Raw genomic sequence first — 12,079 nt, 5'->3', positions numbered from 1 at the left:
TAACCCAAAATAACCTGAGATGTCAATTCCAGTGGCAGATCTAAATCAGGCACACCAGGAATCTGAGCTGGGATCTCTTTGCTCACGTGAATATGCTGACCACCCAGTCATTACTTATTTCTAAAGAAAATGTCTCTTTCTTTTTATTCTGACTGTGGTTACAAAGCTCATCCTGGACTTTCAAAGGAGGTTCTAATGGCAGGTATATTAAAACTCTTCAGATCTCATGCATCTCTGGGTTCTGACTCTCCCTTTTGATTAAAAAACTCCCAACTACCTTCATTTCTTAGACCACTTATATGGTTGCAATATTGCTGGGAAGGAATTAGATGGAAAGAGTCTGCCTTCCTCAGTGCCAGAGGTATCAGCTACATTTCTAATTTTCCAAAACTTTTAAAGATATGCAAATGTATTTTAAGCAAAACAAAATATAAGCAAGCAGAGAAGGGAGGGGGGAAACCCCAAGAGTAATGTGCAAAGCCTTTAAGTAAAAAAGGCTGAAACTTCCTCTTGGTTACATACCAGCCAAGAAAAGGCTGCATCTTCTCATAGACAGCACTGAGCCTCTGCTAACTTCATGTTTAGTCTGAGGTACCTCGGTGAAAATCATGTTCACACAAAAATACCTCAGCAACTGCTGGTTTGTAATCACTTTTATTCTCTAATTGGCGTTTGGCCCCAGTGCAATGCATGCTGATCTCTCCAAGTAGCACAGACACAGCAACAGCATGAACAGCCCACTGCAAGACTCTGGACAAATGCCCAAAGCATTCATTTTCTGCTCAGGCCTGTTTTCTCAGTGGAAAAAAGAGTGTGTATGAGGAGAAAACATTATCTCATGACTGTTCTGCTACACTCCAACGCACTCAGATGAGAAGGGGCGGATAGGTTGCGAAGACAGACCATTTATTTTAAAAGGCACTTAGTTTCCTTTTGGTTTGTGTTTCCTGAAATAGATTGTAAAAAAGGAAACACGGACATAGGTCTTGGGGATTGATATATCATGTGGCAATTTTGTAAAGAGCACAACCCTTCCCTTATGCCCTCCCCACAGTCAGTTATCAAGCCCTGAATTACACACTGCTGTTGATTTCCATGGCTTTGTGTGATTAATCTGGCTGTACTCTGTAAAGCAAAAAGAGCAATTGGAACAGAGAGGAAAGGAAATCGCTCACAAAAAAACTAGGTTACAATAACCCTCAGGATCTGAGTGAAACCAAGAAGAGGAGAAGAGTTCAGCACTAGGCTGCCAGCCTGGGCAAGGACACAACCCTAGCTCCAGCATGTCAGACCCAGTGAGCCTCAAACACACAACACAGCACATTTAGAGAAAGCCTTTTATAAACCTATATTAAAAGAAAGCAGTGGATTCTTTTTTCCAAGGACTTAGATCCTAGGAGGAGGCACACAGTGCTGTTTTCTTTGCCCTGAGTACAGTGGGGTGTAAGTAGCTCATGCAACAGAATAAAAAAGGAATAGAGGAATCCTGTTCAGACCCCCTCCCAACACATTCTTCAGTGAGACAGATCACTCCTTTTAACTGAGCTAAATGAGCCAGCACAACATATCCAGGAGGGAATAGAAAGCTAGGGAAGCACTTCTTGTTATTAGCTAACAGTTGCATTAAGAGAACAGCTGGTGGCCACCAGATTTGTTGAAAGTAATTGAAAAATTACTGTAATTTCAGCCTACAGCAAAAGTCAGTGTTGTTTAGTTTTCTGTTTGTATCTGTAATTCATGGAAACATCTTCTTTGGCCAGACTACAAAAATACAAATAAAATAAAACAGACCTTTATACCTTGCCAATATGTGGCCTTGTTGTCATCTCCGGACTCCGCCAGAGCCAGAGTGCTGAAACATCACATCACATTATTTTTGTCCTCTTACTCTTCTGGAATGCATTGTTAAAATATTTTTCTAGTTAATAAATTCATTTCATATTATCCATTACCGTTCAAAGTAATTTCTTCAAAGTATGAAATAAAACCCTACTTCCTTACCAGGCATTTACACTGAGACAGGATACAAAGCCTAGATCTGCCACCAAGTATATAAAATATCTCATATTAGTAACATCAGTCTGTATATAACTTCAGTTCTTGCCTTTCTAGCACTTTTAAAGAATATATTTTTGTAGGTGATTATAGAAGAAAGAAGTTAAAGAAAAAGATTCATTTTTACTGATATGGGATTATAATTTTGTCTTGTTCCAGATGTCACACTGGAGGCACAGATCAGCCTGGTAGGAGCTTGAATTTTAAGACTTTGACAAGGAGGGAAAACAGCATTACACAGAATTTACTAAGGGTGCCCATGGGGTGATTTTAGACTTTCAATTCTGTCAAATTTAGGTGGATTTTTACAATTAAAAGGAAAGTACTTACTGCCACACTGAGAGAACAGAGAAGCAAATACAGTCTCCTTGACATGGCCCTGAGGCACAGGAGCAATTGGCCTCCAGACAGACCCACTGCAGATTCCCTGTCAGCTCCAAAATAAATGAAGAATTGTAATTTGGCACATCCCCGTGAGTATGTGAAGTCAGATGCCTGTACATGAGGGAAGAAATGCTATGGATATAAAGTTGTACAGGTGCAGGGGAATAGGAGATCAAGGTATTTCCTCACTTGTTTTAAATGCTACCTGCCAAGGTGCTTTGCATTGTTTACTGACTTAGAAGACTGTGACAAAAATGTCCCGTATGCAAGGAATGGAGTCAGAATGAAAGTAGCTCAGTGACAAAGAAAATAACTTCCTTTAGATCCATGGTTTTAACATCCAAACCCTCTCTGGTGAGAAATACACAATGCAAGAAAAAGATACTTCAGATACATCATATAAGCAGCAAGATGGTAATTCTGAAATAGTATTTTTTTATCTTGTTTCTATTGACCCTGAATTCACTGCATCTTACAGCTTCAGTGAACTGGGTTTTGTCTTATAAACAGTTAAATGGAAGCTATCAAATCACAGTACCATGTGCATTTGCATTTCCTTCACTCACACACTGCAGATAGGCCAGTGGTGACTTTGTGGACCTCCTACAGCTTTCCAAATTCAAGGCCTGGTTTTCCTCTCAATGACAAAATAGATTAAATGTCATCCGAATTAAGGAAATTATTCTTTGTTCTCCAAAAATGCCTGTGTGAGCTTGCAAGCCAGAGATGCAAATCAGCAGCACTTCCCAATCTCAGGGGCTGCCCCCGTGTCACTGTGACGTTCCTTCTGCCAGGAGATACATGGGGCAGAGGGTGCTGGGTGATGCCCTGCAGCCATTGGGAAAATCCATCCACAAAAACAAGCCTTGAACAATAATAGGCACCTGCTCTTGCCATCCTGGACTTTTCCCAAGGGAAACAGCTAAAGTAGTTGTCACAGAGAAAACAAATGCCCAGTAAAACTACCTGCACAACAAATTGTTCATCACAGTAACAAAAAGGGAAGGTATGGGACAGAGTTCCCAGCCGCTGTTTTTAGCTTTAATAACACCCCCAAAGCCCCCACATAGTTTTACAGGCAAAACAGAAGCAATGCACGGATATACACGAGCACGAGGATTTCACCCCTTGTGATTTTTGCAGGGTCAAAATCAAAGCCCACATTCCAAACCACACCAGAAAGAGCTCCCCATGCAGCACAGCAAAGGGCCAGTGCAACTGCTCCTGTGTAATATATCCACACCAAGGCAGGGTGTTCTTTCATTCCTGTTCCAACAGGTGTGATCTGGGCAGGATTTGCACACAGGATTGCAGCACATGCTGTACCTTTCCAGCAGGAAGGGTTAATGTCCCCTCAGACACACTGTTTTGCATACTGGCTTCCCTGCAAGGATTTATCATTTGCCTCTGGGCTGCTAAGGGCTTTTTTCATTCAATTGCCCCCCTAAGAGATCAATAGCCTCTCTGCTGCTGGAGCCTGGAGGAAGATGAGGGATGAGCTAGGGCTGAAGGAACCACACAGTGCTCAGAGCAGGTGACAGTCACCTGGGATGCTAGAGCATCAGGCTGAAAAATGGGCTTCATTTGGAGATATAAATAAAACATGCCCAATCATGAGTTATTAATGAGACAGGGAAAGGGCTGAAGCGTAGCCTCACTGACAGAAAAGGAATCACAGCCACTGCCAGCTCAGTGGTTTGGGCCAAGGGAGTTCCCTGTGTTCACCACTGCCTGGTTTTCATTGCTGCAGCAGGACAGCCCCATAAATATTCATGGCAGCACCTCCAAGATGCCTTCTGCTTTGAAACAGGCAGGTGAGGTTAAACCCTAGGAGGCAGCAATCTTTCTAAAGAAAAAGTGGTGAGGTGAGGGCTGTAACACTGTGCTTGGCCCCAGCCTTCCGGGCCCACGGGCTCAACCTCTGCACCACAGCTCCATTTTGGGGATGAGTCTGGTTTCTCTGTGTGTGGGTTTCCCATCTGCTTTGTTTTACTGACTACTCTGGGCCTGGAGGATAAGTACAGGAAAAACAATGGTTTTCTCCTCAGGAGTAGAAGCTCCACTGGACTTTTCACTCTCTCACGCCGCTGTGCAGTGCTCTGGACTTGGCACCACACCACAGGATGGAAGCAGCTTACCTGCTTGCCCTTTTTTATTTCTTTTTTTCCCCTTCCAAATGGAGACACAAAACTTTTCTTGTTTTTCTGCAGTGAGCAAATCTTTTTGTGACAGAAACCAAATTGCAGCAGCACTCCCTGCTATGAAACACAGCCAGGATGCTTTACAACACAATACTGCTGTACAGCAAACAAGGTGAAGTGGCACAAGAGCATGTTCCCAGTTCTTGGGATTGATTCCCATGACACTGTCCTCAATAAAAACATGGAAATAAAACCAACCTTCCTACACCAAACATCTTCCTACACCAAACAGGACGCAGTAACTTCCATCTAAGGGACAATGATGTCTACATGCCGAAACCTATTTTTGAAAATCTGGGTCTTGCTGTAAAAGCTGCTGTTCTAAAACTGTTTTTTAATTGAAAATTTCACTCTATATAACAGTTTTTCTGAACATATTCTTCTATTTTATTCCTGGGGCTTCAGAGTGTTTCTTCTTAGTTTATTTGTTTTCTCAGTTCCCAGTCAAACACAAGAGAGGAAGAACAAAATGCAAGAGAAAGCATCTAGTCCAAAAAAGAAAGTAGTAAACATGACTCGGTGAAGCTTAAAAGGCTGAAAAACACAGAGGTGTGTAAATGGAAAGCAGAACATGGATTTTCTTTTACAGGATATGATGCCTGGCATGTTCCAGATGACAGCTTTCGACAAAGGAACAGCAAAATTACTTTCATTACATCATTCACACCACACAGTAGTAGAAACTAGAGTGGAAAAAATAAACATGTTTTAAGCTTGCATGTCTCAAACCAAGTAACCAAGCTTCTCTTCTGCCGTGGCAGTGGGGTTCAGACCCCTTGGTGTGTTCTACTGTATGTTCAGGCAACTGCTGGTCTCACCAGTTCTTGCAGAGCCTCCCCCCTCCCCTTGGGCTGCAGGCTTTGGAAATCAAGGGAAACAGTGAGGACACCTCTGAATTTCCTCATTTGCTACTTTTCAGTCCAACACATGTATCTGGTTAATTATTTAGGCTCTTCACTACTTCTGTTTACTTATTTATAAAATACAGTTGATTTGCTGTAGTAACTGGAGGCTAGCAGGGCAGGCAACCACCAACCAACCCTCCCCAGACAGTCCCATTTGAGCTCAGCTGAGTGACAAGCATGACCAGACAGAAATCATTTAGCTCTTCCAATTGAAAAACACACTAATACTGAGGAAAGTTTAATTGTCGTATTGGAGAGAGTGACTGTATGCTCCTCGGGGCCTTCAGTCGAGTCCTTGAAGAGGGCTGAGGAGCCCCACAGCTGGATGAGCTGATGTTGGCCAAAGACAGCTGAGAGCTGTGAGCAGGGCAGTGCTGCCAGCCCCAGCCGACCGATTGAATGCCTGGTGGATTAACAGTGAATGTTCCTCACGCCAGGAAAAGCTCAAGGGCTCAGAGAGAGAAGGAAAGCGGGAATCCAGGAGAACTGACAGCAAGAATTTCTCCCCGAAGTGAGGGGATTAGCTGGGGAGGAGCAGGCAAAGTTTGAGGGATGGAAAAGAAAATAGCACAGAAGGCAGAAAGTTGGGGGAAGGGGTCTGTTTTGAAGCAGACAGGAAGATCAATCCTTATGTCTATGAGGATGTGTAGTTTAAAACTACATGAAACTACCAGCAGCCACCATAGCTGAGATTTGAACACCTAACCTTACAGTTAATTAAAATCAGCTTTAGCAGAGGAGTATCCCCTCAGGAAGCATCCTCCTGCAGAGCCAGGCAGAGCATGGTTTGGGGACACTGGGTCTCATAAACATCTAGACCAGAGGACAGACAGGTACCGGGTCTGGGGTATCTGCCACTCTCTTTCACACATCCCCTTTACCATTTCTTCCTGCCTCTCTTCAAAAGGTGGTGGGAATTTTTAATGCCAAATAATGGCCTGACAATCTCCTAGGATGCAACATGTGAAATGCAGCAGAGTTTCATTACTCATTAACATAATTCATAGCAGCTCCCATCCTTGGTTGCTGCCCAGTCATGATGGGCTCATTCCTGTACCAAAGTGCCCAGGCATTATTTATTTTTGATCATTCTTTCATGTATGTTCCTTAAACATCATTTGTCCCAAAAAGCTGAAGACAAGTAACAATGTCTCTCTCTGGCTGTTCATTCCAAAGCTCAAGTCCCAAAAGCCACTTCCAGCTCAATTTAATCCTTGATCAAAGCAGTACAATTTAGCATTGGATTAGCAATTCTCTCATTTAAATCTGTCACTAAGAAATGCAGGTGATCTTAGTCAATTCTAAATATTTCAACTAAAGCCACTAAAACTTTATCAGGTAGTACAGGAATAACAGGGTTTTTTTACCTTCATTACAATCTCAGGCTGTATTTTCAGTGTTTTGCAGGCACAAATGCACTTATTTTGCCCTGTGTTCCTAACTTTCCCAGAAAACTGTAGAAGAAAAAGCCGCCATGTTCCAATACAATTCCTCAAGGATATGTAGCAAAAAAGCGTGCCAGGGAAAAAGAGCTGTGAAAACTAATAAGGCACCAGACCTTCTCTTGGCATCTGCCAACTAAAAAGGGACTCCAGGGCTGTGTTTGAACCAAGCACTTGCAGACATTGCTCTAGAAAGTGGAAATCCTGCCTGTGCCCCCCATTTGATTGCAAACATGAAACTCCTTCCCGTGCAGAGAGAAGCCCATGAAGCCTCCAAACCACGGAAGCAAAGAAACAAAGAAGCATGAGGATAAACTGTCAAAGGCAAGTGATGCCAAATATAAATTCATACATCTGAAATAAGTTCAGCTCTGAGGCTACCACAGCAGGACTGTAACAGGCACATTGTGAATGTGCCTTTGTGTGCAGCAAAAAGCATAAGAGAGCATCTCAGTGCCTGTGCACACACAGGAGGAAGGAGCACGGTGGGGCAATCACAGCCCAGGTGCTCCCTTAGCACCCCTGTAACCAAAGTCAAGCGAAGCAGCCTCAGGCTCCTGCTCTCTATTCACATCTGTCTCATAGAATTGCAACCTTGATCTAAGCAAATACTTTTTCACTTACTAGGCAAGTCACATACATGAATTGCACCCTAGATTTCAGATCCATTCCACATCAGAAACTTGTGCATTGTGTTCAGGCCTTTCTCTTTGCTACCAAAGTTTTGTACCTGCCGGTGCTGACAGTTTTTGTGTGTCAGCACAGAGATGCCTTCGTCAGCATCTAAGTGTCTCTCCCCTTAAGTGAGGCTAAAAGCTGAGTTTATGCATTCATCTGGAATCGATGGCATCCGAGTTACACTGAGCCCCTAAAAGCTGTTTTGCTTTAGAGGCCCCTATAAAAATGCAGGTCATCTTCCTCAACAGCACAGGGCTTTGATCTGCTGCAGGAGCGCCGCCGGCTGGAAGGGCTTGCACAGGGGAGTCGAGCTCCCAGCGGCGAGATCTGCTCCAGGCTCCAATAAAATGCAAACCTCCCAGAAATCAAAGGCGGCGGCAGCGGGACCGAGCCCGGCTGCAGAGCACCCCGGAGTGCAGAGACCTCCGAGCACCCGCACAGCTGAACTGGCACGGGGGACCCTGGCATCGCAGCCCAGCACAACAAAACTTCTTCACTTCTGACCGCATGCAACACTGCAGAAGTGAGTACAGAAACTGTCCTGTCTCAGACTAACTTGGAAATAAAATATTACTGTTCCTGAAACCTTCTCAAAGTTGACTTTTTTTCCCCATTATTTCTCATCCTTTCAACCCATCCCCTTCTGGAAGGAGTGTGGGGATGGACAGGCACCACGAGCAGTCTGCTGGAGTCCAACACTCGAGTGCTTCTCCCTGCAAAGTAACAGCTCCCACACGGGAGGAGGGAAACCTTGTGAGACTCTGAGGCACACCTAAATCTACTTTACTGCAGTAATAACCATAGCAGATGAATAGAGAAAAAAAATCCAGAGAGTCAACGGGAGAAAAAAAAAAAATCCAGCATCTGAAAAATATAGGACATGCAAGAAATTAAAATAATCCTACTCCCGCCTGCCAATGCACAGAGGCTGAAAATCAATCACAGACCGAGTAGCTTTTTTCCTCTTGCCCAGCTAAGGAAAAGTAAATGCTCAAGTGAGCCCTCCAAGTCCCTGTCTCGGGCAGGAGCGAGCAGCTCGGCTCTGACCATACCTTTGCTCCTCCGTCTGAGCACGCCGAGCCGGCACTTGAGCGAGACAGCGAACATCTCCTGCAGCCGCCAGCGCTGCGCCCACACGGCTCCGTGCCGCCGCTCCCTCCGCACCTCTGCCTGGCTCTGCCAGGGGCTGCCGGCTCCAAATTAATGTATGGGTACTGTGAAATACAGTCCGGCTTTAGGCGGTGGCAGAGGGAGTGAGAGGGAAGGGGGTTTGGGGGGAGAATAGCAAAGACTGAGCTGGAGGGGGCACAGACCCTTTTCGGTACTTTCAGTGCGGGGCTGTTTTGTTATCTCGTCCAGATGAATAAAATCACACATTGATGTTTTAAACCTATCACCAGTCTCCCACTGTTAAAGGCTGGGAATCTGGCACTACATTAACATATTAATTTGCAAAGTAAGATTATTCCTTAGCACACACGGGTGCATGCTTGCACTTCACCAGAAAGCTAATCCAGAGATTACCAGAGCAAAGGAGATAAAAGCCCTCAATTTTATGGGAACAGTTCACCAGAAACCCAGCACAAATACAGTGGGACTGTTCTGGTAACAGCCCCAGCAGGGCAAGTCCTGCTAAAGAAACTTGTCTGCAAAAGAGCTTTTTGTGTCTGTAGAAACCACTGACAGTGTCATGCACACCTAAAAGGACATCATCCCACAACTACATGTTGAACACCAATTTCCCAAACAAACTTCACACAATTTTTTGTGGAAGGACTTTAGATAGGATTCATGATGGCACACAAGTCTCACTGCCTTCCTTGCCCAGCCCTGCTCATCCCCACACTCTTCTTGGAGAAAAACACCTGCTGAGGACTCTGCCTGACCAATATGTTACTACTCCATTTTAGAGTATTTTAGAATTTTAGACCAAGTCACACTGGGAGTAGCACTTTAGTTGACCTTTTCTGCTGAGCTGAGCCTCTCCCAGCAGCTGAATAAGCAAAATATTCTTCCCTCTCTCTATGGGAGCTCAGACTACAGCAGTAGTGGTTCTCAACTTCTTCTTACCATGGTCCCAGGGGAGCTCAGAGGTGCCTTCCAGGAACCCATTGGGAAACTCTGGATCTGCAGAAGAAAGCTTCATTACTAAATCAATACCTGAGGGCTAAAGGCTGCCCTCAATGGACATCTGGGAGTTTATCTCTAGCCAACATTTCTGCTGATCCCACAGATGACTTTGGAGATTGCAGTTCGCTGCCTGCAGCCATTGGTCTGTGGAAACAACACACTGTGGTTTTCCAGGAGTCTCCTCAGAGACATGACACAGAATAATTCACCTCCAGTGCCTGATCTCAGCAATGCTCTTCCACCGAGTTTTTGCACTTAGTCACCAGGGTTACCCTCCCACTTTTTAGGCTAGAAGGACACATGAACAGTTTTGCAGACTCAGACTCAGAGGTGTAAGTTTGGAACCAAAGGAAAACATAACACAGACTGACCCAGAAAGCTTTCCAGCAGGGAAAGGGCAATGGAGAGCTGCTCTGAATGTGTGGAAGCGTTAGCAGCACACACAAATGACAGTCCCAGAGACCTAACACCAAATTCCAAATTCAAAAATTCCAATTACAAACCCTTAAAACTCAGTAAACCCTCAGTACTTTTGAGGTCAATCTTGATGTAACACAATAAATTTTCTTCTTGCCTCCATCTTGTTTTCTTTAAAATTATATAGAGTTGGAAGCATTAACAAGTGTGTACGTGTGTACTGACTACAGATAAATTTAGATGTAAAGCATGTATTTAAAGCCTTACACAGAAGATGAAAAGCCTAAGCACTCTGGGGCTGATCAAACCCCAAATGTTCAATTTCTGAGACAGCCTGAGAGCTGACTCCCAGCTCCCCACACACAGTTGTTTGCTCTGTTTGGGCTGCTTTTTTTCCTCTCCCCTCTACTGAGCACAGGCATCTCCAATTAATTTCACTGGAGCTGTAGCAGAGGATCACTCTTTTTCCAACCAAAATATAATTTTGCATCAGATCTTCCTTGCTTTCATGATGATGAAGTACCAGTCTACAAATAAGACTAGAGGAACCATACAATTTCATCCTTTCTTCTAGGTTCATCACTAGAATTTAAGCATATTCTGATTTAAAGCTGAATATTAAGATCCAATTTACCCTCCTCCAAGAGTCTCAGAGAACTTCAAAACTCAGGAGAATTGCCTGAATGTCCCAAGACAATTGGTTTTACCTTAGAGGAAATTCCAGTTGAAAACAAAACACAGCTGTTTCACTTTGATACTTAAACAAACGTGTTTTCTGCTCTTCCACATATAAATCTAATCCTCATTTCAGCTTAGGAAATGACTGTGGGGACACTGGTCATCAAGAGTGCACAATAGAACGAGTGAGAAATGCAGCAATTAAACTAAGAGGATAAAAAAGCATTTGTGTAATGGGAAATCTATTACCATTTATCATGTCTAGTATTTGAAGTGGCTGTGCCAAGCCATAGAATCCATTGCAAATAATGCAAGAGTATAACAAAAATATACACCAAGTTTCAGGAAAAATACAGAAAAACACAGTGTGATTAATGAATATACAATATTCAGAATTTATGTATGCACTGCTGTATTTATCTGTCTGACAAAGAATACACCTATTTTATAACAGCAACCAGTGGAGAAATGGCAAGGAAAATAAAAAGCCTTCTATTCAACTAAACATTTAAAAATATATATCAGAACAAAATTAAAGGAGCAGAAACTATTCAAAGTAGAGCTCACATTAAATTAGTCCATTTTTCCCTTGAAGTTGCCATACAGTTTGTTTCCTTCCTTGGGAATAATAAAGCAAAATCCTGCATGTCTAATACATATCCTGAAAATTATACACTCTACTAAAATGCATGTTAGAAGGCAGTATTTCTTTACTAACAGGTGCAGTTATGGCTGAATGTATTAATGTTACAAATACTGATAATACTGCCTTTGTGAATTTGTTCTGATTATTTTCATCTTCTCTTCACTAGTTTAAAGGATATTCCTACATTACTTTTTATGTGCTTCAATGACTATCAGTACAGTCAGCGAGCAGACCCATAAAATGGGCTCTGGGGAGAAAAATGCAGATTTATGTGGAAAAGCAACCTTTTCTTCTTTTCTTTGGTATTTGCACATTGTCTGCAAAAAATAAAACCAGATACTGGACTAACAATCTTTTTATCATCTCTGTAGATCAGCCTGCATTAAACTGGCTAACCAGTGTACACCTTCCATTTAGAAAGAATGCAAAATAACCAAATTCACCACAGAGGGTTTTTCTCCATAAATAGCATATGAGTATAAATGGGCATATAGAGTCTGTGGGATTACTGTCCTGCAAAAATATCTCAGATTGGCCAACAAC

The 12,079-nt window shown here is 43.1% G+C and overlaps 1 protein-coding gene and 1 long non-coding RNA gene across 3 annotated transcripts in view; both read right to left on the bottom strand.

Moving 5' to 3' along the window:
* GRIP2 (glutamate receptor interacting protein 2) overlaps positions 1-12,079 on the bottom strand; it is a 252,049-nt gene that overhangs the window by 113,132 nt on the left and 126,838 nt on the right. The window lies entirely within an intron of this gene.
* LOC147650989 (uncharacterized) lies at positions 5,004-10,576 on the bottom strand. The gene is made up of 4 exons (XR_015275188.1): positions 10,480-10,576; positions 9,736-9,792; positions 8,718-8,879; positions 5,004-8,378 (listed from the first exon to the last, which is right to left on the bottom strand). It is a non-coding gene; the product is annotated as an uncharacterized LOC147650989 (long non-coding RNA).

Source organism: Cyanistes caeruleus, chromosome 11 (assembly GCF_971803275.1).
Source record: "Cyanistes caeruleus chromosome 11, bCyaCae1.hap1.1, whole genome shotgun sequence".
NCBI classification, from domain to species: Eukaryota; Metazoa; Chordata; class Aves; order Passeriformes; family Paridae; genus Cyanistes; species Cyanistes caeruleus.
Note: the sequence above shows the minus strand (reverse complement) of the source record. Positions and strands in the feature narration are given on the sequence as shown.